Genomic DNA, 27,989 nt, shown 5'->3' on the forward strand with positions numbered 1-27,989 from the left:
AACCCTGTCAGGCGCTGAAGGTTTTAGTCACATGACTTTTCATCTGGGTGAACAAAGGCAGTTTTGAACGAATTCAATTGCCTAAGGGGGACCTAATACATGCATCATGTGTGCTTCTTTGTGGGGCAGGCCTGAAGTCCTAGAAACTCTCAAGCTGACGGTCACCCATCCGTGCACTGTCATCGCCCATCGTTGCTTAACGTCTCTCCATTGTGACCGGTGCTCTATGCACATGACCACACGCCACCACATGCTTTAACCACTTGACCATGCCCGGTTGCCATAAGACAATTTGAAATTTAAAAACCGAAGTGTCTTCAACGGTACCGGATTCGTGACGGATCCCACTTATACAACACTTTGCTGAGCAATAACAAATTCATTCCGTAGGAACGGAAGTGAATACATTAGATTATTTCACCAGAAAGTCTTTTGACATAAAATTTATAAAATTTATAAATTTGACAAAAAAATGATAAAAGTTTTATATCAGAGGACACAGAGATTGGATTCTATTCATCATCCAATATGATACTTAATTTGCCGTTTAAGTTAAAGTAAAAACGAAACAATTTCATTTGAAAACCAGAGACATAATTACGTCACAAAAACAAGCACATCAGAAGTAGTGCTAGTGTTTATAGCTTTATATTCTGCAATGCATAGGTTTTACCAGTTCTTGATGAACAAAATCACGAACAAAAAGTACTTTAACTGTGGCGGCCATCTTTTTTTACAGCTAAGGGAGAGCATAGTAGTCCGAAAATACAGACCAGTCAGTAATTAGCTCAAACCTAAGAGCTAAGAGATATCCCTTGAACTTCTACCTCTCCTCTCCTCTCCTCTTCTATTTTCTCCTATGGAAACAACTATTGGTTGATGAATGAGTGATTGCAGAAGCAGCAGCAGCTGGTAGATACAATTTAAACAAAGAACTAGTTTGACCTGAGCTCCTGAAGAGTTTGTTTATAAGTAAATAAAACGTATGCCCGGCATCCTTGTATTGAATGTTCTCTAAATTAAAGAAGCCGGGTTTACATACACCCAAATACCCACGGGGTATATTGGACCAGTATGGAATGCATTGATGTACTGTTCAAGTTGGGAGGTTGCATTCTCAATGTTGAAGGTTCGGTGCTGATGTACAACTGCTGGGCATCTGCATAACTGTTGAAGAGAGAAGAATGTTTTCGTATCAGGATTTCAAGCGGTTTGTGTGTAAATGGAGAAAAGGACAGGGCCAAGGACCGATCCCTGTGGAACACCACACGTCAATTGGGTAGACATTGATCTTTCACCTAAATTGTATTAAATGTAGACATCGGTAAAACTGTATCTATCATCACACACTGCCTGTGATTATGGAGTACCACCCTTTCCTGTTGACGAAGTAGGCATGATACAGTGATGGAGCAGTTCTCGAAACATGCGTGGCATCTACAGCTCATGCTTTGGTAATACCCACTTTTTATGGTATCCTAGCCTCTTGTAACATCTTTCACCACTCAAAAACCTGAGATCTCAACAAACATCACTTCACATCGTCCGCTTCCCTATCGTCGTGGATGCAGATGCAAACTGTGGATGCAGACTGTGGAACGAGTAATGCCCCAACAGTCCTGTAGTCAACAGGTGTTGCCGTAGATGCCTACAGCTACACAATGTCATGTCGTCAAAGCCTCCCGACCCGATAAGAACCCTGGAGGCTTTAGCAAATATTCTTAAACGCATCATAGGTCATCCTGAAGTTTTGAAAGCACTGCTGATCATCTTTGATTTCTTGAACTTCTTGCCACCATTATCTGTTTCGAGGTCTCATCCAGATGGATTGTTCTCTCGCAAATGATGATCCGACAACAAGAATAATAGCCTGGGTGAACGTAGCTCTCTCACTACGCCGTCTTTTGCTGCCCATTATTATGATTGACGTGGCAGAGTATGCAAATAGTTACTGAAATATTTCAAATCAGCGAGAGCATGTAAACGCAACGATATTTACCCTTTGCCCCTGTGAGTATATATATGCCTAGGGGCAAATATACCCACAGGGGTATTTTATGCATGTAAACACGGCACTCTGAGAAGCAAATATTTGAAAAACAAAGGTCTAGAGGATGTCTGAACACGTCTGAGTTTTTAATACAGGTTTAAATATGTCTTGGACTTTAAATATATTTTGCAAAATATTCTCAGCATGCTGGTGATATGGAAGTTTTATCAAAGCTGGTGTGATGGCAGGTTGCTGAATGCCAGGATCAAAATGTACTGTTCCTGGAGAGATGGCTTGAAATAGCTTGGCAAGCGTTTTTGAAAATATTCCCCATGTGTATATTGAATGCAAACAACGATAGGATTTCACGCGTCGGTCATCAGCCTACGGGGCACTTTCAATATCGCTGTGTCCTCGGAGAGTCCACAAACAATGTGTGGTAGCCATGTGGTTAAAACCCTCGTTCATGACGCCGAAGACCCGGGTTCGATCCCCTACATGGTTACAGTGTGTGAAGACCATTTCTGGAGTCCCCAGCTGGAATGGCTGGAATATTATATAAAGCGGCGTAAAACTAAATTCACTCACACACAATGTCGCCTACAATGATATGTCCGTTAATACTCCAACAAATGCGACGGTTTGATACGCGTGTTTACTCAAATCAGTCAGGTTAATTATTAATTCAATCATAAGATTGAATAAACACATTTGTCCAAAAGCACCATCCTCCTGATCCATCAACTACGTCCACTGCGAGTTCGACCCCCGTTTGGGTAAAATGTGTGATGCCCATTTCTGGTGTCCTCCGCCGTGATATTGCTGGAATGTTGCTAAAATTACACTCACTCACTCACTTACTCACTCACTCCTGCCAGATGAGCAATAAATTTTGTGGTTGATTCAGTCCACTGAATGAACTGAACCGACTCGTGTGGCTCTTGGCTGAAGCGTGTTGTGTTACCTGTCGAATAAACACGGCGACGAAGCCAGGTATACGGAGATTAGATCAATATAGAGAATTAACAAATATCTACTGATAACACGTAAGTCTGGAACACGATCAGGACACACATATCTGATACATATAAGTGAATGAGGTTTTCGCCTTCTCAAATATTTAATACCGTTTATATACTGATTATCTCACCGACAGATCTTTCTGAGTTCATATTTTCATGGCTGGGTTACCAAGAATGAATATGTCATCTTGCCAAGTCACAGGAGATAACATAAGAAGAGACAGACAAATAAAATGTAATTTTCACCACCACTACCATCGAATCACCATCACCTGGGCAGTATCGCATCTTCGTCGTCACCTTGTAATCATCACCATCACTATCATCACCACCATCGCTGGCTAATCATCACTATCTTTACCACTATCACCCTGTAATCATCTAACGACATCATCACTATCACCTTGTAATCATCTCTCAAGGTCATCATCACTAGATAACCTTCACCATCACCATCATCATCATCACTATATATTCACGACCATCATCACCACATCACCCTGTAATCATGTATTGAGATCACCAACTCTATTAATTTATCACCATCATCACCATCACCTTGTAATCGTCACCATCACCTTGTAATCGTCACCATCACCTTGTAGTCATCACCATCACCTTGTAGTCATCCCCACCACCCACCAATCATCACGAATCTTTTACGTCAGATGTACATGCAACCTTCCTGAAGCATCTGAGCGAAAACAAATCTCAACATACTGATGAAACGTTAGAACATACACACGCTGGACAGTAGTGCTACTCCTTGGATGGTACTCAACGGCATCAACAACAGTTGGATAAATACACAGCTACAATGGCCTACAGGTATCCGAGGTATTCAATACCCTCTGAGCGAGGTCGTGCTGCGTGAACATAAAGATGGAGGTAATTACCGAGTCTTTCGTTATGCCTCGCAGTGTTTCGCTCATTAAGTAACAATTGCTTCAGAGAAGGTTTTGTTGGCTGCAAGATCTTCATCGGTTTACTGTTGTGTTCGATTATTCCAACACAAAATACCAGCAGACTGAGTGCATGTATTATGATAGTAGTGATCATTATTTATGCATGGCTGCCGTGGGATGACCCTTCTGGAGCCGGTACGTATATATATTGTAGAGGAACATAACGTATTTTCCGTTTCAGTCGCCTTGACCCTTGTTCCTTGGTACACTGGTTTTTGTGAATACATGTAGATTGGTTTAGACACAAAACACAACGTGCGGAATTCCACTGGTTTACATTGTCAACATTGTCAAGTTGTGTTATAATTTAGATTTTATAATTTCCCTTCATTTAACTCTGATTCTGAATAAGGTTTCACACCGTTTCTTAGCAACATATCACCTGTATGACCTTGCAGAGGAGCGGTAAATCACCCCTATTAGAACTGGTCTTCGGCAGTTCAAGGTCGTCGTAATAGGCGACTAACGGCGTCGGTCGGTCTGACTGTGTGACTTGGTTGACACAAGCAGTATAGCTGGAATATTGCAAAAGGTGGCGTAAAACTACACTCATTTGCGCCCACGTCACCTTTGTAACGCGATCTTGACACCTCATTCCACCATCATCACCCGCCATCAATAACCCATAATTCCATCAGTGAAAAAGGTACATTTAGGAGGCTGTGAATATCACTGAATGGCTTTCAACGTCACATGACAACGTTAAACTGGCGAATGACAACGTTAAACTGATGAAGCTTACACGTAACGAAGACATGAGTAACAGAAATGGGAACGAAGTGTCCCCGTGCAATAAACATTATCACTACTGGAAACATTCCATTGTTCACATGAGTAACTGTTTTTGACACAGAGGTGATTGTGTGCCTTGACCGACAAGCGCTTATTGTTCGGGTTCTGGACTTGACAGCACGTTGGCGTAGTAGTTAGATAACCAACAGGGGGAAGAAATGAACTGCGATCATGCCCCCTGCCTCACTTCTACTGAGCTGGAAGACCCGCGTCAGTAGAACGACTGAATGAATGTGGTTTTACGCCCCCAGCAGCCACATTCCTATAGTACCAGGGCGGGGACACCAGATATGGACTTCAAACTTTGAATCCATGCGGGGATTCGAACCCTGGTTTTTGGCGTGACGAGCGATTACTTTAACCACTAGGCTATTCACCGCTACTGAAACTGAGGCTACGCACAAAGATCTGGGTTGTGTTTCACTAAGCAACGATAGCGCTACATTCAGAGCAAAAACATCATGACAATCATTTTCATGACAATTAAAGATCAGTAGATTGCAGAAGTAGATATTAAGTGGTATGTCTGTATGTGACTGTGAGTTGCTATGAATGTCTGAGCATATATCTTATTCTGCATATCGGTATGTATGTGTCTGAGAGCGCGTGCATCAGTATACATTGTATGTGTATATCTGTGTCTGTGTGTCTGTTTGTCACTGTGTCTGTTTGGAAGCAAAGCTGATCGGGACAGTAATCTGTTTTAAAAGCGACTAATAAACAGTTTGGAACTGAAACTTCGACTGAAGCCCATCCCGATGCCCCATGCCGCCGAATCTCAAACGATAGAAGTCACAAGTCTGTGCCCCCAAACCAAGAATCTGCATTTTCATATTAGCGTTTACATATCAACGAAGAACTGTCTGACCGTCTTCACGAACAACACGTAAATAAGCCTTTAAAATAATTGGAAATTAACGTTTATAGCACTCTTCATCGATCCCATTCAACAACGTTCATCCGCCACCCACAAAAAAGCGAGACACTAGTGCATTCACGATCTGTTCTCAACCATAAATTCCATTATAATCCTCACGTCATAAAAGCAATTTAACAAAATAATACCACATGCATTCAAATGGGTTATAATTGACTTCATCTGCTTTGAAAACAAGTTGGATTGTTCCATAATTCCGCCCTTGTTGACATTCCTCCGGTAGAATTGCACAAACACGGCAACACTTTGTTATTTTATGCACACGAAAAAAATACCTTCCTTCGGTGAGGATTCAAAACCGTTTTGCCAGACACAACGTAATACCTTTTTTACCGTCCCGCTCACGAGGTATAAAAAATATTTTAGGCCCCCGTCGTCACCTTAAACATATATCATCCCGCTCTGAAACGATTCTTGTTTTATAAAAAACGAAAAAATAGAAAAAACAACAACAAAAAAACCCAAAAAACATCGCTGTTGTGTTTAGTACTGTGTCAAATGAGGGCAACTTTGTTTTCACTGCAATATACCAGTTATGGCGGCAACGTGTATATAATCGAGTCTGGGACAGACAATTCAGTGATCAACGGCATGAGCATCAATCTGCGCAATTGGGAACCGATGACATGGGTCAACCACGTCATAGAGCCTGTCGACCCGATCCCGTTAGTCGCTTCTTACGACGACTGTTCAACAGCACGATAATCTATGTAATTTTGATGCCAGAAGCATGGGGTGCTGAAGATAAATTCTAACCCGGATCTTCGCGGGTCTGTTACTTCAATCGTGAGGGTGTATTGATTTTTGCAGAACACCTATATCAAATTGCACAAACTTAAGTTTCGTGAGTTCTGTCCAAGCGAAAAACCATGGTAACACTTTAGTTAACCTCAGTTAAATATGCATTTTGTAGCTACCGTACCCAAAATGCCGTTTCATTAACATCTGGTGCCATCGCTATTTTATATGGCGAGTGAGTGAGTATTGTTTTACGTCCCATATAGCAACATTCCAGGAATATCACGGCGGGGGACACCAGTAATGGGCCTCGCACAGTGTACCCATTTGGGGATTCGAACCCGCGTCTTCGGCGTGATGAGTGAACGCTGTAACCACTAGGCTACTCCTCCGCCCCTATTTCATATGAATTCTTGATTCTTTACATATCATATGACAATGATAAAAACGGAATGAGGCGATGAACTCTTCGTGTATAGAACTATCTGAGGTCCACAGAAATCCCAGCAGTGAAATCTAAATGCAATATGACAGATGATCAACGATCTCGCCACCTTTTAAGTCAAGTCTAGACTATAGAATTAATTCAACTAGAATTAAAATAAAACTATAAACTGAATAATTGTCACAGTGTTGTCGACAAGATGCATGATATAAATAGCATGATAGCATATAAAGTGTCGAACGAACAACCAGAGTACTTGATGATAATGTTCCAGTGTGCAAACCAAACATTTAAACATTTGAGTATGTGTGTATTGTTTTCATTTGAGATTGAAACATATCATTATTTTTGCGTCTAAATGTTTTCGGCCCAGCAATGAATTTTGGCAATAAAGTGATACGTGACTGACACATTTTCTTACAAAATATACTGAAGAGCAAAAGAACCATGACAATAATAAAGAGTTGCGTTTCTTTTTCTGTGCAGTATAGTAGCCATTTCAGATCCTAATTCCTTATACATTCAATGATGACGTCCAGGTCAATGACCTTTATCAGTTTTACAAGATCGTTTTTAGACGGAATGCTACTATGAGTGAGTGAGTAAGTTTAGTTTTTCGCCGCTATTAGCAATGTTCCAGTAATATAACAGCGGAGGACATGAAGAATGGACTTCAGACAATGTAATCATGTTGGAATTGAACCCGTCGGGACGAGCGAACGCTTTAAGACGAAGACGGATTAAACAAATTACAAACCACATTGACAAAATAATGTCTAACCTATATTCAAAATTGGAAAACAATCAAAAGTGGATTGAGACAGAATAAAAATATACGCTATACAATATATTCAAAATTACGCGGTTAAGACTACCAAAGATTTGTAACACTTTTAATAAAATGTACACCTGTCTGATTTGTAACAGGAAAGAATTCCTAACACTGCTGAGGTTGCCTAAATAACATATATAAAGGCCTTAATGTGAGATCTGTGTACCTCTCCTTGGCCTACTACTCTCACTGAGGAAACTGCTTAGTCGGCTTGTGGAGTTTTCCAGCCAATTTGAGGGCATGATCGTTAATGCATAGGCGCCTTGCACACAGGAACACACGCACTGACCTAGTGATGTGAAGGCTGTTCAGCTGAACATGTTTCAGCGTTTGAACTAACTAACTAACTAACTAACTAACTAACTAACTAACTAACTAACTATGCGCTTTCGGGGAAGTATAGGGAACAACCTGTTTTAGTATCGATACACGATCGATGTGGGTTAATACATGTATTTCGAAAATTCAGTTAGAAACGATGTGCAGAGTTAATTCTTCTGGTTTCAAAAGGGAGCGTAATATGACTGTCTCTTGTCGTTGATCTCCCCACCCGAGGTACATATCCTAAAATTCGGATTTTAACCTTAGGAGACAAATAGAGGAAGAAAGTTTATGGATGTTGACTCTTCGAATTCGGAGTACATTATTACGCCTTCATGCCCCACTGTGTCCCTTTTGTGTGTATATCATCTGAATACCATTGAAAGAAAGATGTCAAACTCACTGACACCATGCATAGCGTTGCAGCTTTACCCATCAGTGTAATAGTGTACTGGGACAGCGTACATAACGCTGACTGTAATTCTGGCTGTAGCTGTTTGACATCGCGGTCGCGAATCACGAAGCGTTCGTAACGTTACGGCATGTCGTAACTTACGAATGTCGTAGAGCTAAGGACGCTTTGTGGATCGGGTTCCCATAGTGAAGTCGACACAAATTTTGCAAGGAAAAACGTAAGAAACCTATTGGGGATTCGGTCTAGTATAAGATCCCCGGTTTCAGAGTATTAAAGGGACACTACTCAGCACAATGAGCTGCAGCTCAGTGGCCATCCCTGTCAGTGAGAATTCGTTTTAATCGGAATTGACTTCAGCATTCTCAAGAAAAAAAGTTTTGAAATGTTGATTGCAAAATGTGTGGAAGTTGTTTCTCTAATCTTCATCATCATAGTGTTGCGAAAAATGTTCCCAAAATATATATTTGATGTATATGTGTTATGCATTAAATACACCATCTTTCGTCTGGTAAAATAATGATTATATAATCTCCAAAGTCTGAAAGTTATAAACGCATATAGAACTGTTGTATAGCAAAGACTCAATAGCACACTTGATCAATGAAAGCCATAGGTTATTAATGCATATCCGAAAATACAGCATTTCAGTTTTCATAATGAAACAGTTTAGTTTCAGTAGAGAACCCTGCTGTGCCCCATAGCCGAAATTTGTTCGTATATCTGAGGAAGGATAATGACTTCCATATATATATCAGTAACTAATGCTAGCATGTAAAAGGGAAACAAACACAATGTATACCTGATTATTTACCTTTTACCTCATCCTGGGAGAAGGAGATGATCAGCTTCTATATATTATTCTTTTATTTAAGGAAAGAAGAACGAAAATCAATAATTAAGAAGGGAGGCCATGTTGCCAAGGTTACCGCCAAAATATCATATATAGCATCACATATTCAAATGTCGGGGTTATTAAATAACATTTTCGTGATGTGTGCAAGACTGAAACGATCTGTTTTCACTAGAGAGACTACAAAAGAAAAAAGATCTTTTGCTTTTTATTGACTACAACGATTTCTACACAATGTTATTGTCAGAAAGTGGCAGAGTCGCATAGACATACATGCATATTTTATCAATCAGGCTGTTTTCACTTCTCTGATTTTGTACAGGGTTGAATTACAAATCGTTAAAGACATCTAGACTATTTCACATCATATATGCATAGTATTGATGCATAACAGCCATAAATTGTGTTATTGTTCATAAAACAAATCTGTACTTAGTATTATGACATTTATAGCTTTTATCGATCATCCCCTCGGGTCGTGCCAATAATCACATCCTTAAGTCTCACGTCCAGGGCAATACTATGGTGCCATAAATTAAAGCAACTACAAGCTGTTAGTTTCAGACAACTGCGAATGTGCCATGACTGGTTTCTTGACTTGACAGAAACTGGTAGAAATGTAATTTCTGATGTTACTTTGCAATCATATGTGTTCATAAAAAAACTATTTTCTTCCTCTTATTTATCCGAGCATATTTCCCAGTACAGAAACATCCTGCGGGAATACAAATGACTATTTCTCATCTGATTTATCAGAGTTCAATAGGGTCCCACACCCATCTCCGTTACAGCTGAATAATACCCTAGCTTAAATATTTTATCATTTAAAACGAGCATAATTACCAGATTCATCTCATTGTATCTCGTTTTGAAAGGAAGAATATAGAGATTCTGACGTTTTTGAAAGTTCCAGTTAATGTTGGTTGCAGCAGAGAGATTACGGTAAATGGAATACATTTTCCATCATGACAGAACGAGGCACTAAATGATACATACTTGCACTTACAATCAATAACAAACGTTTTGATTGCATTGCCATTTCGTGTCTTTGTCACATGACCCAGCTTGATTTTAGGTTTGTGAGGCCGACACATGTGATCACGGGCTTGAGATTCACTTTGGGTTTTCCTGTCACATTTAACACTGTTGACATTCACTTCCTCGTTCATTGATAGGAACTTTACAACCTGCCGTGAATACATTCAAAGATAGGAACTTTAAGATGTATCATGAACACTTTCAATTGTAGGGACTTTCAAACGTGTCGTGGAGTTCAGTACATTCAATGGTAGGAACTTTAAGATGTATCATGAACACTTTCAATTGTAGGGACTTTCAAACGTGTCGTGGAGTACATTCAACGGTAGGCACTATACATTCATTGGAACACATTCATTTGTAGAAAGTATACACGGTAAAGTGAAAACATTTGTTCACATTAAGCATACAACTCGCTGTATACATATTGGTTGATAAAGCTTCAGGAAATATATCCTGTACTGAAAGCATGCATTGATGGGAGTTTACAACCTGTCGTGAATACAGTCATTAATGTAGACTTTACAAGGTGGTGTGAACATATGTATTGAGAGAAAGATTAGATTGTGCTGTGAAAACATTCAATGATATAATCAAAGACCATATATTTCCACATGGTCTCTAATACAACACATAGCGAGCATTTGATCTGCAGTTCGTACATTCATTGATTCAGAATATGTGAGGACCACGTGCTATTCCATTTTATGATCCTACATTTACTTATCTTGTTTTCACAAGTAATTTTGTAACTTTAGTTGTACGCTACAGTGCATCACTTCTGTAATGATAGGATTGTACATGGACGTCAGATAGCATGCTGACACTTTCGTCTATACTGTTCGAACTGTGCTAGGAACACATACATCGTACGGAACAAATGTTCTTCAGATAACGAAATAAAAGGTTAAAATTTGACAGTAAGGTTGTAACATTCGAAGTGACTTGTTCGTATGAACCGTGTTGGTTTCAATTCGAGGTGATAAGAATTTCAGTTCTCCCAACACCAAAGGTTTACAATCACACAAATACCATGACACCGTATAGCCTGTGGCAAGGAGAGTTCATGAAATATGCCAGTAAATGATTTCTATGTGTTTTGCAAAAAAAGGACAAGCAATCTGTCAGAATCTCACAGTGACATTACCTACACACCTCTGGTTTCTTTTTCACAGTTTTCACGCTGAACAGAGTTGCATCCCTTTGGCGTACCAGGAAACCATGATCGTTCGTCCATGTATATCCAGTTTATCAGTATTACGTTACTCGTTAGTTGTAAGTTCCAGTACCAGATTCTGTGATAATGCTTCTTGGTTTGTTAGAATCGTTCACAAATGTACCTGAGATGCCCAGCTGACATCCGTGATATATATACATGTAAGTCTGATCCGCGTTGAAACTTGCCCCATCGCTTACGTTCCAAAGAAAAGGAGCTATTCTATGGTAGTCCCGTGTCTTTTAGCCATGTAGTCATCTCTGTGGTAGTCCCGTGTCTTTTAGCCATGTAGTCATCAAATTGTGGTTTTCTACATGAATATGTCATAAAACACGTCACAGGAAAACAAAATTAAGCATTTGCGAGTTTTAACCAAAATGTCTTTGCAACATGTTTCAACTTCGTAAATCACGCCGTCTAAAAAGCTACATCCTGTCTAACAGGATATACTTTCACAACGTCTTGTTACACATTCATACTAACTGCACAATCCATCAAAATCCATAAACTTATCATCGGATAACTTAACGTACATTCTCATGGAGTTTTTCGACCATCATAATACTCCTCAAAACATCGCCACTGACACATCAAAATATACCCCCCCAATTTTTTTTATTAATTAAATTAGAATCCGAAACACAACTATGATCAAATGTTTGATCGAATAGCTATCCCTAGTCTATTTCAGTTTGGCACATGTATACGTTCTTTTGTCCGTCAGTTTAAATCGCTTCGTCTGTACCGTGTGGTGGCGTGTGGTCCTGTGCATAGAGCTTGGGTCACAAATCAGTTGAGCTTAAGCAACGTCGAGCGCGTGGAGTCTTTGGATGGGTGACCGTGGTCGGCTGCTTAAATCCTGAGAGTTTCTAGGAGGTTAGTTCTGCCCCACAACGAAATACATGCGATACCTTGGGTAAATGAGTTTGATCAAAAGTGCCTCTGTTCACCCTGCAGAAAAATGGGTGGTAACTATACCCTTCCAGCGCCTCACAAGCTGCTTGTGTTATCTGGGGGAACAATAATCAGATTCTAATAAATTTGATGCGTTTTGAGCATGCACTAGAACAATGTTGTGTAGCGCTCTACAAATACACTGTTTCATTCTTACAACGTTCGGTTTGCACTCCTGCATCTTGATGCAAGATTCATTCATTCCAGTACGTTAAGAGCAATACCAACAACCAAGGTATACAAATATCATTAGATATGATTGATTACCAAGTTAATCATTTCCTCACAGAAACAAAGTTTCCTTTCGAAATGATTCAGTATCAAAACCAATGAGTGGACTGTCATCGAGCCATATATAGCGCTAAGCAATAAAGTCGGACGAACACTCCCGTTAAAATCAGGAATATTTACTATCGTCGCCTTTCTCCGACCCACCTTTGCTTGCATTGAGTACGATATACACTTATCCACTACGATGAGCAATACCCTGCTTGCGTGACTAGAATCCCATATACTTTTACATCGCATAGGTTTCAAATTAAGCCTATGCAAACTTATATGCGCTGTATAGACTATATTATGATGTAAAGGGTTTTAATACCAAGACTGGTTTTATAGCTGGACAGCGATGAGCTGGTGTATAACGGGCTTATGGGATATAGTACATAGGCCATAAAGAAACACATGGAAATTATTGCACGATGTAAAGCTTGGGGTTTACGGGCATATTACCTCTGCTGTATGTATTGTGTATGGAGTAGCGGCTTAATGGACATTAAATCCAGGATGTGTAGTACATCCCTGGATCTCGTTACCAGTAACCCACGGACAATAACTTCCCAGAACGTCGAGGGTAACGCTGAGGGAACATTACTGTAACCTGTTTAATACGGTTGATTGTCCGGGAAACGGAACCGTCAGGATTAACAAGGTTTAGCTGTAGTTTTAATGATATGCACATGTTAAGTAGATGCATGATGGAATTGTTTGGACGGGGTTTTTTTTGTTTTTTGTTGTTGAGAACACTTGCGAACAAGAGTGACCACGATCCTTTAATGAGTGAGTGAGTGAAACGTTCCCAAATTATGATGATAAGATATATAAAAATATAACGAAAACTTGCAAGTCTTGAATATGTGTAAGTCAAAGTAAATTTATTTTCTTTGTCAGAGTTTTCCTTCCGCCTTGAATTGTTTAACCCAAATGAAACAAAAACTATTTCTAAAATGTTTGGCATATAGAAAACCAAAGTCTGGAGCTACCAGAATATGGCTCTACATGAATGGAAACTTGACTGAGGGAAAGTTGAAATAAACGCTTCTGTTATACAACATTCAACATAGTGTTTGTCATGCTGATTCTTTATGCATGGACTGAACTATGAAACGGATGAGAATGTTCCATTTCTTTATTTTATCTAAATGTCAATTTTATTACACATGATCTATGCCCCATTAATTCACTCGCCAGTATTCGGTTCGATTTCACACTTATACATACAATTAGAGAAAACGTTTCTTGTTTTAGCACATCCCCAATGTTACGTATATAGACTGTACATAAACATAAGTGCGCTAAGAATAAGCGCGCTTTTTTCTATGCAGATGTCAGGTGTTAAAGCCGTCAACGGGAGTGAGACATGGTGCAAAAAAATTCTGAAAACAACCCCTGATCCTCGTTTTAAGCACATCTGTCACTTGTAAACCCATTCATTCCACAAAGTAAGCACAGCAGTTCCTGCCTGCAGCATACATAAAGATTGTGTTATGGAACCAGATTTATTAATAAAATGGTTTATATGCGCTGTGGGAGGTTACCAAATGTCTTACTTAGCGTTTTTCTGGAAAGGTCCAAACGTCAAGAATCAAAATATGGAAATCTCTTTTACGGTCTCGACGCCACCTACCTACTTACCTACAAACACACATGCATGCATCACCCGTGAAGGTCCAGAGTAGAGTAGGCCTTCAGCAACCCACGCTTGCCATAAAAGGCGACTATACTTGTCGTTAGAGGCGACTAACGGAATCGGGTGGTCAGGCTAACTTGGTTGAGACACGTCATCGGGTTCCAGGACATACGCACGCACGCACGCACGCACGCACTCACGCACGCACGCACGCACGCACGCATGCATACATACATACATACATACATACATACATGCGGGTTTGGGTAGTCAACAGGTGAAAGTTTTCGCCCGCCACACTAATGCCTAAGGTTCGAATCCCTATGCTGTACAATGAGGGAAGAGCGTTCCGACTGCCTTGACACAACTGGTTCATATTGTAGTGGCGCGTTGATAATTTGATTTTTAGTGACCTGTTCATACATGTTCCATCACTAATTTTGCCTTTTACTCCGATTTGTTTCGGCAGATCATCGAGACCACTTATTCACAGACCATTGCGTTCTAGATTTAATCACAAATAGACAATGCGTGACCACAATGTGTAACCCACAACAGGCATATGCCTTATAACATGTTATTGATGCATGAACTGCGGTGGGCGACGGAACCAGCCATAGCAGAACGTCGCCCCTTTTGTGCCGGATATCGATTTGCACACTCCAGTCATCATCTTTTCAGAATTAAAGTATTAATTCAGATGCAATTTGAGAATAAACATTTCGCATGGAAACTCAAAGAGAACATCAACATGATGTTTGAATTATTTATGAATAAGAAGAGGCGTGACGGCAGCTTTTCAAACAGTCTTAATGATTTCATAAAGTTAAAACCGACGTATTCTATTTAATGACCTGTGTTTCCGATTCACACGGGTGGATAAGGTAACGGGTGGTTGGTAAAGGATATTACGTCAACTGACGCAAGGATGTTCATATTGTAGTATTATCGGGAATCGAACTCAAGGCTTTAAGCGTAACCACTGAACTACCATGAGTTGTGTTGTCACGCATGACTTGGAAGAATAATATCATTTTAATGACAATAAAATCACAACTATGTTGTCGTTTTACATGAGTGAGTGAGCTTATTCTTAGGTCACTTTTAGCAATTTCCCTGCAATGTCATAGCGGAGGACATCAGAAATGGGCTTTACACATTGTACCCATGTGGGGAATCGAACCCATGTTCTCAGCGTGACGAGCGAACGCCTTAACAACTAGGCTACCCCTCGCCCGTTTTGCATGATGACTCCAGAGTGATATCATATTGGTTAGTACTGTTAGGTTTGATTATCAAGACTAAAGGTTTTGTAAAAATGTCAATAATGTAAACTTACAAAACTCGTATATAAAGTTGATTTTACCTTCACTAATCCATCAACTTACTCACTTTTTCTGTCATCCAGCAAGCAAGCTTTTGCAATTAATCTCTTGTCAACTCTCCAGTAATACCCAGGGCGTTTTGATCATTCTTCCTTGAACTAATCCACTCACTCACTCACTCACTCACCACTTCCCTCCCTCACTCACTCTCTACTCCCGAACGACAATATATTTATTCCTTATTTTAGCAGTCATTTAATCAGATCTGACGTCCTCTCATTGACTCACCAGTTCGGTAATTCATTCACTCGTCCCGACTTATCCGCTCATGTAACATGTGACTATTATACCCATCCCTGTCCTCATTCAATCTCCCACTAGTCCTCGTACCCAAAATTCAACGACGTATCATTAATGGAGACTCGCCCACTCTCTAACTCATCCAAACATCCAACGACCCATCATTCATTCATCATTCACTTGCCCACTTACTTCCACATTCAACGACCCACCACTCATTCCCTAATGATACACCCTCCACTCGCCCATTTACCTAAACATTCAACGACCCATCAGTCATTCCCTATTTCCCTATTTATACGCTTACTGCCCCCTCTTTCTTTCTTTCTTTCTTTCTTTTTCTCTCTCTCTCTCTCTCTCTCTCTCTCTCTCTCATCCATGTGGCGAAACTATATTAAGTGGGACCGGCATGTCCCCAGAGAGAGGGTCCCCTGTGATCAGCACCAGCATCCCACGCCCTGGTAACGTTATCCCCCTAAAGAGGCCGTGTGCCTGGCGACTACATCAACATCGCGTGTTGTAACAGTCGATCCAATAATCATTGGAAATTGACAGACAGAACTGATAAATGTTTGAAGACAAATAGAACCAGAAGACCGTGACGTTATTATACTTGCATAGACCGAGTCGTCCCACGAAGAAAAACGTTATTATGTAATTTCCGACGTTCTTTTGGGGAACACGCGCGGAAAAAAGATAAACCGCACGTACAAGATTAGTTGTAGTGGACCATATGTTGCAGTGGTTGTGTTCTAAGATTAAAATGAAACAGACATGTTCCAGCGCTTGCATTGCAATCAAAAGAACCAAGACAATCGCTATCACCACAAACAATACAATCTAGTTCCAGCACCTGCAGTGCAATCAAAAGAACCAAGACAATCGCTATCACCACAAACAGGACAATCTAGTTCCAGCACCTGCAGTGCAATCAAAAGAACCAAGACAATCGCTATCACCACAAACAGGACAATCTAGTTCCAGCACCTGCAGTGCAATCAAACAAACATGTCAAAAATATCACCACAACCAGCCCAACAACAAGACAAGAACAATCATCAACATAATTATCAGCACCGGCACAATCAACATTACCAACCACAAAGCACACTTTCAGGACAGCCATTACAATCATCACAACCAACACAATCGGTACGAATAAAAGGTTTAGCACAACCATCGCGCTCATCAAAATCACAAATGTATATGCAATAGCTCAATGCCGACAAATACAACAAACATACATCAGAGAAAGCAGACTGTCAGCGTGGCCACCTTACTGAAGATGCATGTCATCATTTCTTTGTATGTCCCAGATCTGATGCTATAAGAATAAATACGTTTTATTATATCAATGGCTTTTCATTAGAAACAATCTTACATGGAACGTCCGCCTTGAATCCACAAACACAGTCAAATATCTTAAAATCAGTTCATCTATGTTTAATTGAAACTATGCGCTTTAACTTCTTTTGAGTGGCATTTTAGAAGTTGGGGAGTACAAGACTGACAAACTTTATGGATAACAACTTATTTGTTACAATAGTGTGACGTTTCGGGACGGATTCTTGCACCGTTGTCAAGCAGGAATGAATGTCCTGCTTGACAACGGTCCGGTGTAGACGCTTTAGCTGAGCAAACCATATACCAGAACCTATAAGTTAAAAAGCTTTAGTGCTTTGAATCCCGACTACAAATGACATAAATGTATAAAACCATCATGGCTTTAATTTTCTGACTACATGTTATAACATCAATTTTCATTAGATATCATCTTTTCTTGCCATGATACTGTTGATACTGTGCTTGTTGACCGATCCAGTTAATGAAAGTTCTGTCTTTACTTTTTTATGAAATAAATATACTTAAACTATACGAAACAACTCCGCTGCAGCTCCGATCCAAATCATGCCAGAAACAGGTCGTTGGCCGCACGACCCCCTCCATCATTTAGCCATTGACCACAACGTAACCAAGGATTACGTGAAATTCTAAAGCGAGAAATAGTGGAACAACTGCCCGAATCCTTTGATCCAAGGCAGCGAAGTTAGCTATCATTACCAACTCAAGTCACGAATATTTTCAACGCATGAGTGAAAGGAACATATGTTAAGACATCAAGGTGTGTTGATATTATGATGACCATTCAAAGCTACCGTATTTCTACTAATATGGCCCCGGTCCGCTCCAGCTAACGATGGATACCCTATTACTTGAATGAGTGAGATAGCCTGGTTTAACGCCGTTTCAAAAATCTTAAAAGGTATATCACGGTGCGTAAGCTTCATTGAAGGTGGCAGCCCGATGTTAGAGGGTTATTGGTTCGAGTATCGTTTGACGTCGTTTATTGCAATATTCCAGCAGTCTTGTTGTCGAGGGATCACAGAAATGGGCTTCACACAGTGTACCCATATGAAGAATCGAACGCTTTAACCACCAGACTATCCCACCAACCCTCAAAACTCAGAAACCCATGTACGATGCAGGAACAGGGATTCACACTCTGCCACTTGTGAACTAGACTGTGTCATGCAATAAAGGTTTCGAATGCAATAAAGGTCCTTAACTAAAGTACCATCGCCTCACATCTGGTTTCTAAAATAAACAGAATCAAGAAGCCAAACAAGAGCTGTTCTCGTGAAAATGCCAGACCTAAAATCAAAAGGAGTTACACAAATGTTCGGGCTCTTAAAGACAGTCATCGAGACCCACTACAAGACTGGAAGACCTAAACTGACAAGTGGAAGAAACCCTTTAAGCTGCATTTCCTTGTCTGATCAGAGCAATGAGACTAAACACATCCCATGAAACAAACACGAGAATAGACGCTGTCTAGACCATGTGTCTTCATTGCCGAAATCCACGGTCAAGCTGTTTTTGAGGTACCGGTCAATGAGTACCTTTCATAGACGGAATATGGTAGTTTAACACGTCTGATGCTGAAACAAATCCCCCGCGCCTTCCTGCGCCCAACCCTGACATTACCATCCCATGTGGACGATTATAACACCCCCGAACACCATGAAGTAACGGAATTACATACTCGACTAAGGAAGACTTGATAATCAGGTTTATACGCGTTCATACCGACAAATAGAAACGGAATCATTATGTGAATTCCTCGAGGTTTCCAGCCATGCGATAACTACAACACCACAGGGTATTTCGTGCAGGCGCTTCATAGAGGCGGGTCATAGCTTGTTCCTGGGAGTCTCCGAAGAGTCGCTTGATAGCTTGACATCGGCAAAACCTCTAAAACTCTAACCTTTCGTGTAATAGTAGACATGCTGATGTCACGGACAGTCAATAATGTGGGGTTCCAAATGTTCATGTGCAAAATGGCGAGAACCGCAGAGCGGATATGACACTTGTAGTACTTCAACGATATTGCCCGTTGACTTATGGTTGGGTGAGCGCTTTGAGGACATTGTTTGTTGGTCTTTTGGGGGCTACTGAGGCAATTGACAATATAATAACGTCGAAATGTCCATTAACTTATATGGTATTTGAAGTCTGTCTAATATTGTCTGTTTACAATATTCGGAGTCAACATATTTATTGCTAATGTGTGTCTGAGTTATTTCATGAATATATGCTACATTGTCATAATATTCAAGAAATTTGGGGTGAATAAAAACATCGTACATGCTAATTATAGTAAGCATAAGCAATAGTCATCGTTCCTGTTCTTCGCTGTCAATAAATGCAAAATCGACCATGTTATCCACGGCAATTAAATACATAAATAGTTCTTGATATTCAGAGTTGATACATGCAACTTTGTTCCTGACATTTGCAATCAATATATTCAACGCAGTGTCTAATGTTAATAGTCACAAGTCAGTTCATGTATTTGCAGAATTTTTCCTGATGTGCATGGTCAGTTGTCATGATCAGCAAATTCAACATTGCTCCTGATATTAATAGTCTATAAATGCAACATCTTTCTTGACATTTGTGATCAGGAAACGCAAGATGGTTCTTGATTTTCATGGTCAATAAATTCAACACTGCTCTTGATATTGATGATCAATAAACGCAACATTGTTTTTGATATTCATGGCCAATAAACGCAAGGTTATACCTGTTCTTCATGGCCAATAAACGCAAGGTTATACCTGTTCTTCGTGGTTATTAAATGCAACACTGTTTTTGACACTCATGGTCAGTATGCAGCACGGTTTCTAATGTTCATTGTCACAAATGCAACCTTCAGTACTCCTAATATTCACTGTCAAACCATGTAACATTGTTCTAGGTATTCATCTTCAGTAAGTTAATATTCGTTGTTAAAGCATTCAAATCCAATGAATGCAACATTGACTGTGATATTCAGAGCCTACGTTTGAATCTAAATTTGTTACTGAATCTGATTGTAAATAAAACCAACGCTGTTCTTGATATTCATGACATATATTGTCCCTCATCTGCGGAGTGAAGAACTTTTACATTCCTCATGTCCATATATGACCTCACACTTTTGATACTTGTGTCGATCCATGGACCCCTGATTTGACACCTGATTTCATATATGACCTCACAATTTGACACCTGTTTCCATACATGACCTCACAATTTGATACCCGTGTCCATAGATGACCTCCTAATTTGATACCGGTGTCGCTTAGTGACCTCATGATTTCATACCAGTGTCGCTGCATGGCCTCCCAGTTTGATACCTGTGTTACATAACTCGACTTATGGCACATTATCGAGAGAATTCCTCAAATATTTATACCCATGTAAATGTATGGATACAGCGTTTTACGTCTTGAAACTTGAGATTTTCTACATATAAAAGCATGACATGATTTGATGCACAAATTAAATTCATAACCGTAATCGTTCAAAACCAGTGTGCATAGTTACCTCCCTTAGGCGAACCAAGGATCCACTTTGTATACACTTGGTGTTTGTTGTTTCTAAATAACAAAATAAATACTGCTACAAGTTAATGTACACGATGGTTGTAACTTGTGAGCAACAATAACAATAAGTTTAGTTCGTTAAGTTTTACACAGCTGTTGGCAATGTTCCAACAACATCACGGCGTCGGATACCAGAAATGGGCTTCACATTTCGTACCCATGTGTGGAATCGATCCCTGATGAGCGAACGCCTTAACCACACGGCTACCCCACCGCCCCCTGGTGCCATGTGTATACTTTCTTTTGTACGCCAGTTTAAGGATCGTACGACGGGTCGTCTCGCTCATGTCAAGTCACCCACACTGTAATCCTTTGTTGAGATAGAATGATTTTACGCCATGTATAGTTACCTTCTATGACGTAACCAGCACACGCTTTAACCACTGGGCTACCCTGGCCCTATCTCTGACATATGGGGTAGCCTAGTGGTTAAGGTGTTCGCTCGTCACACCAAAAACCCGTGTTCGATTCCCCATATGGTTACCATGTGTGGAGCCCATATCTGGTGTCAGCTCCGCGATAATGCTGGAATATTGCTAAAAGCGGTTTACAACCATACTCACTCACTATTTCTGACAGGTTTACGCACTAGCACCAACCCGAACACAGATAAAACATTAATAACCAAATAATCAGTTATGCAATATCTACTGATGCTGTATAGCCAAACATGTGTACATGGTCAAATGATAAGCCGGCAAAACCAGGAAATTCTGTATCTAGGCTTGATTGACAGGATGCCAAAAATTCTCTGGCTATGCTGATTACATGACTAAATGAACCTTTGGATCGGCTGAGGAGTAGCACTTGCTACAGCCCAGTAACATATCCGCTCAGGCTATCTGAAGTGAATTCATTTGGACATAATCAGTCATCGAGGAATATATTGTTGCTTAACAGTTCTCTAGTAGGCAGGGGTGAGAAGCACTTAGAAAGGTCACGTTTTGAAATTGGTACAGCACCGGCCTTCAGATTACGGATCGTTCATCTCAACTATTGCAGAAATAGTACGGTTTGTTTACACTCAATTAATATAATATAACAATCATTGTAGTAAATATACATTGGCGTATATCACAATCAGCTAATGAGTCCTTTAAACTCCCCCTCTTTGTTATTCATATCTTTTGTTTGTTTGCTTGTTGTTTGACGTCTCACTCTGCAATAGTCGGTTGAGTCGGAATATTACTAAAAGCGGTGTGCAACTATATTCACTCTATAAAGCTATATGGCGGCGATCTGTGAATAATAAACATCATAAGCATCTATCTCAGCAGTGACACTTGTCAACCAAAGCAACCAAGTGGAGAAAACTTGAGGCTTCCATCTGCTCACAGTTTCGTTTTTACCAACCAAAACAACGTTGAAAGCATTCATAGGCCTGGTTTCGGACCCAAAGTATGACATTATTAGATTAGCCAAGCTATAGCCCTGGCCTAAATTCATTAGAAAATGTATGGGGACTTGTGTCAATAAGAAAAATTATTGCTGAAATAAGAGAAGAGGTGGTCAGATATTGGGACCACGACGTTCTAACTTCTCTGATCAGTAGTATGCCCCACCGCTTTGAAAACCTGCATTCCTGCCCATGGTGACTTGACAAAATACTAACTGTTCACCTGTCTTTGAATCTGAAGTTATGTTCTGCTAATATCCACATTCATTTAATATGTAATGAGTGAAAAATAAATACAAAATTACAAAATTACAATCTTTAAATTCTCATTAATTTCTATTCATACTGTAAAAGCATGACGAGCCAGTGAAAACATGAAACCACAGTCACGCATATCGCCGCGTACACGTCAGCTATATCTCAGTCACTGCCACAAATATTTACTGCCAATTAATTGATATACATTCAGTTGACGATTTATTGAGCCTCATATTGTTATCAATAACGTCATGTGCTGATGATAAAGCAAAGACATTTTACAACCTGGACGATAAATATTCACTGCAGTAGTCAACTCACGAGCCAGTTAAAACCACAATCAGTTTGATTAATTTCGCCTTCAGTTTCCATTAAACAAAAGATATATTACAACCAGGGCCACGTTTTACAAAGCTCTTGAAGCGCTATCGTCAGTCAGTGTTACAGTGTAGGAGGTACGGGTGCTACCAGAAAAGTTACGAGATCTTAGGCTTACGAGGGTTTTGCTAAACTGTGCCAAGACTGGACAATGAATATTTACCGAGGACGCTACCACCACAATAGCTTCACTGATATCGAGTTAAGCGTATAATAAACTAATGTCATATTACAATCATCAGCATAAATATATATTAACTGGTGTAATCTTACAATCAGATTACAATCGCAGTCCTTGTTGTACGCTTCCTATGCGTTCTTCCATACAACAAAAGCAAATCACAATTTAGACGTGGCCAAAAACATATCGAGAACAACGTCTTTATTACACAGAAATAGCAACGTGTCTGTGTAGATGCCTATATAGTTGCCAAGCAAGGTTTTGTATCTATCAACGACTGAGAAATTCTAGACTTACGTGTAGGCTCTGAATATAATTTTTTTGAATGGAACAAATCAGCCTACTTAAAATGAAAAGGATACCAATGGCGACCAGAGATTCCTGAACATGGGGAAATCTCATTCTTTTCCCACAGAGGTTACTCCTGTCATATCTTCCCACGTAACCTCTGTTCTAATACGGCCCTTCCATGGTGCGAGTGTTCGAGATTGCATGTATTCAGATTTAGTTGTGCAATCTGTGACGTTGTTTCAAGAGTGATCATTCTCAAGATCTCGGTAATTTCCGCATGCATCGGGAAAACTTCCCACTACCAGTTTCTGTTTCTACAAACACATCCTGGCGACTGATCCCTGCACTTTCTATTGCCAGTTTCTGATTTTCAGTTAAACATGAAACACAGAATCTTTCCTTCGCACGTCGGTGAACCAACTCCATGAGGGCCGCCATATTGGAGCTGGGTCTATTTAACGCCTGTTCTGACTGGATAGTAACAAGGGAGATAATTCCTGTTGCGATTTTTTGCAGCAAGGGGATTTATCGATGACCGGGAAATATGGCCCTATTAGAACAGAGGTTACGTAGGAAGATATGACACGCGCAACCTCTGTGGGAAGAGAATGGGGAAATCTAGACTTGCTACAATTTAGGGCTTTAGCACTGCATTGACGCCTAGCCTGTTGGAGAACTAAATTAATACGGTTCAGAGACTGTGAGACAGCGTGGATAAGTTCCTGTGAACAGTCTGCAAAATAGTTTCCAAATTTTGTTCGCGGGTCGGGCAAGCTATGCCTGAAAGTTACTAGCCCACAAAGAAATCACTACCCTGAAATTTTATTGCAGACACGGGTTAAATAATAGGCTGCTAATATGATAATCTTGCACGATTTAGTGTTTTATAACTTGACAAGTCGGAGAGGGTGCTATATTTACAAAATTCACTTGCCACTAGTCGGGACAATGACTGTGGAGATTTACTGAACCGACTGGATTTTTACGAGCAACAGGCTAACGGGCCATTTCGCACACTGCCTTTGAAACAACACAAATCGCAATTGACGTTTCTCAATGCAAATATCTACAGCCTGAGCCAATTAAATATTAGTACAATTAAGGCTCTGCTACATGATAGCCAGTCAACTAAACAACAGCAATAACAAGACAAAACCCAACATGTAAAATACATTCCACAAACATTGATTTATAGATCAATTGCCATCTAATATGTATTGCCAGAATACAATGCCTACAAATGCCGTATAGTAAACGATTATTTACACGACAATACGTACACGGAAATGCCTACATGTAGAGCCTGCTTTAGAACTTAAGTCAGCCTTAAGCCAACTTTAAGTTAAATATAAGCCAACGTTAAGCCTTAAGCAACAAAACCGCTGTTGGTGAAAAGTTTTGAAAGCAGCAATGAGTGTCAGATTTTCTAAAGCTGAGTGTTATTGTCTACATGGTTAGCGTGTAAATAGCCCTAAGTCTAATAGTCCTAACCGCATGAGTATGTGTGACTAGCCCGGGTGTATCATTTTACCTGATTTTGATGTTATCGCAACATTTGACCATGAGCAAAATTCCGCAGGACACCGGATGGGTTAACTCCCTTGGAAGCAACGGATCAAATGCGTCTGTTCGTGTTAAATAGCAAAACAAAGCGGATGAGTGAGTTAGGAAAAGCGCTTCATGCATCATTTCTGTGAGGGAATCGAACCCGGTTGTCTCCGTGACGAAATATCGTTTCAACCACAAGCCTACCTATTTACCCTATGCAATGCAAATAGACCACTGTAGATCGGGCTGCATATGATTATCACTTATCCATACTAGGATATTGTCCTAAGGGGCTATAAATGGGATCGGGTGGCCATGTTCCCTGGCTGAGTGTGTGAGTGAATTTAGTTTTATGTCGCCGCTGTTAGCAATATTCCAGCAATATCACGGCCGGGGACACTGGATATGGGCTTCACACATTGTACCCATGTGCAGAATCAAACCCGGGCCTTCGGCGTGACAAGCAAAAACTTTAACAACTAACCTACCCCACCACCCCTTGACTTGTTTGACCCGTGAAGGTCACGGGTAGAATAGGCCTTCAGCAACCCATGCTTATCATAAAAGGTGACTATGCTTGTCGTACGAGGCGACTAACGGGATCGGGTTGTCAGGCTGGCTGACTTGGTTGACACTTGTCATCGGTTCCCAGTTCAGTGCAGATCGATGCTCATGTTGTTAATCACTGGATTGTCAGGTCCAGACTCTATTATTTACAGACCGCCGCCATATAGCTGGAATATTGCTGAATGTGGCGTAAAACCAAACTCACTCACTCACTCACTCACTCACTCACTCACCTGTTGACACATGTTAGTCATTACTATTACTCATTAAGCTTTGTAATGATGCTGATGTGTAGCGTCAAACAACTCCAGGCCAAATCAATACAGCTAAACAATTATTGAAATATCTGTTAGACGTGCTGCAATTAAAAGTTCCTTTTTCCGAGAGTGACGAACATTTCTCCCCCACATATCGTCATCAAAGAAAAACTCAACGTTATTGATAAAAATCAAATGCTGCAATTTACAAATTAAGTAACAATTAAAGACAACAGACTGCATGAAATATATTGATGAAAATATGATCGACAAACTTATGTCAGAGCTGGTACCAGTTTTACAGTTGATCGGGGGAGGCGTGGTAGGCTAGTGGTTACAGCGTTCGCCCGTCACGCCGAAGTACCCCGGTTCGATTCCCCACAGAGGTACAATGTGTGAAGCCCATTCTCACTCACTCACTCACACCTCACTCACTCACTCACTCACTCACTCCACAATACATATCAATAAACATGGTATTCCATCTAACGAAGTTAAGCATCACGGAGCTATAACGGCGACTTATATTAGGTGAACTCGGTCGGGTACAGATATACAGAGCTTCACCAGTGACAGATGTCTGCAAAGGGAACTACTTCTGCGATAATCCTTTGCTATTTTGCTTGTGCACGTACACGAACTAAGCAAGTCAGCTGCGCAAAGTTACAATATTGTTGATGTGATTTTAACCAAGTCACACTCTCAAATTAAACTGGTATTTCAAACAGTATGTAGTTATGTGTGCAATGTTACTTATCGTTTGTTGCAGGAGGAGGCGACAAACTTAAATACTCGTCTCATTGTGACATGGTCGACAACGAAATACACAAACTGTTGTATGCAGACTCCGTGTGCAACAATACAGGCTCTGTATGCAAGTCTGTATGCAACAACAACACACTTATACTCAAACCATATATTTTTTCCACATGCTATGTAGAGTATTAAAACCTAAGATTTATTCAGATCCATTCTCGTGTAACAAATAAAGAAGTTGTGATATAATCTATAACACATCTATTCTATGAAAAGCTTTTGTCCGGGCTTCATTGTTAACCGACTAAGGAGACAGAGCGTTTGTCCTGTCGGAGGGCTGCTGTGTCCATTGGCCGCGTGGTACCGAAATGTGGTTTAAAATGGCACGTGTTTTATCCTGTCTGGCGCTTGGTATTAAGGGGATGAAACACAGACCGATCGACTTGGCGTCACTAACACAGGTGACTGAGCGGGGTACTTTGTTGACATGCGGCGAGTATCTCTGCCGTCCATTAAAATAAAAAAAAACATTTCTCGTGTCTAGCGTATGGTAGCCTGGTAGGCACGCACGCACGCACACGTACCTGCATACTCATGTATATTCGTATACATATTCAATAACATAAACACGATCTATTCATTTTATCTCCACTATTAATCAACGACAAATATAATAACATTATATATTATATTATAACCGGATATAACATGATACATAGTACAATGAATCAATTCAGTATCAGTTTTGTCCGTCCACAAAGTTGTTCCTTTCCTTCAGCGCTTCCAATGCATTGTATGAAGGTTCATTTCACCAGCTGTTCACCGGATACATTCCCAGAGATATATACGTCAACAATTGAACTAATCAGCATCAATTAAAACCTATCTTACCTTAACGATCATCTTGGGATCCTAAAAAACTTCTCCAGACCCAGAATCCTATAAAGCGTCATCTCAACACTGCTGCTCTGCAGTGACATATATCTCGCACACAGCGAGTGGCAGCAGTCGAGGCTGTTCCTATGCTGGGATGTGCTCGGCAATCAATGGTAGCATGTCCAACGAGAAAAACCAGAGGCGTTAGAGCACAATAGCTTCTGGAATCAGAGGAATGGTATGTGATAGCGCTGGTACCAGCACTGCAGGATTGGAAAGTATTGAAGCGAGCTTGTGCAGAATTGTTGCAGAGTCGGACTCGTTAACGTCTGGTTTAACTATAAGGTTGTTTTTTCTTCTTTCCCATTTGTCTGTTGTGAACGAAATACCTGTACGTATGATAGATTCACGTTGGATGCACGTATATGTCTTTCATTAGAAACTTTCCGTAAATTATTCTTACGTTCCCGAATGTGATAGATAGGACTGGGGGGAAATGCCATA

The 27,989-nt window shown here is 40.3% G+C and overlaps 1 pseudogene; it reads right to left on the minus strand.

The window, feature by feature from the left end:
* The window catches only part of LOC137265546 (5-hydroxytryptamine receptor 4 pseudogene), a 59,474-nt pseudogene extending 31,872 nt beyond the window's left edge, over window positions 1-27,602 (minus strand).
* Window positions 27,603-27,989: the final 387 nt, after the last annotated feature.

Source organism: Haliotis asinina, chromosome 15, assembly GCF_037392515.1.
Source record: "Haliotis asinina isolate JCU_RB_2024 chromosome 15, JCU_Hal_asi_v2, whole genome shotgun sequence".
NCBI classification, from domain to species: domain Eukaryota; kingdom Metazoa; phylum Mollusca; class Gastropoda; order Lepetellida; family Haliotidae; genus Haliotis; species Haliotis asinina.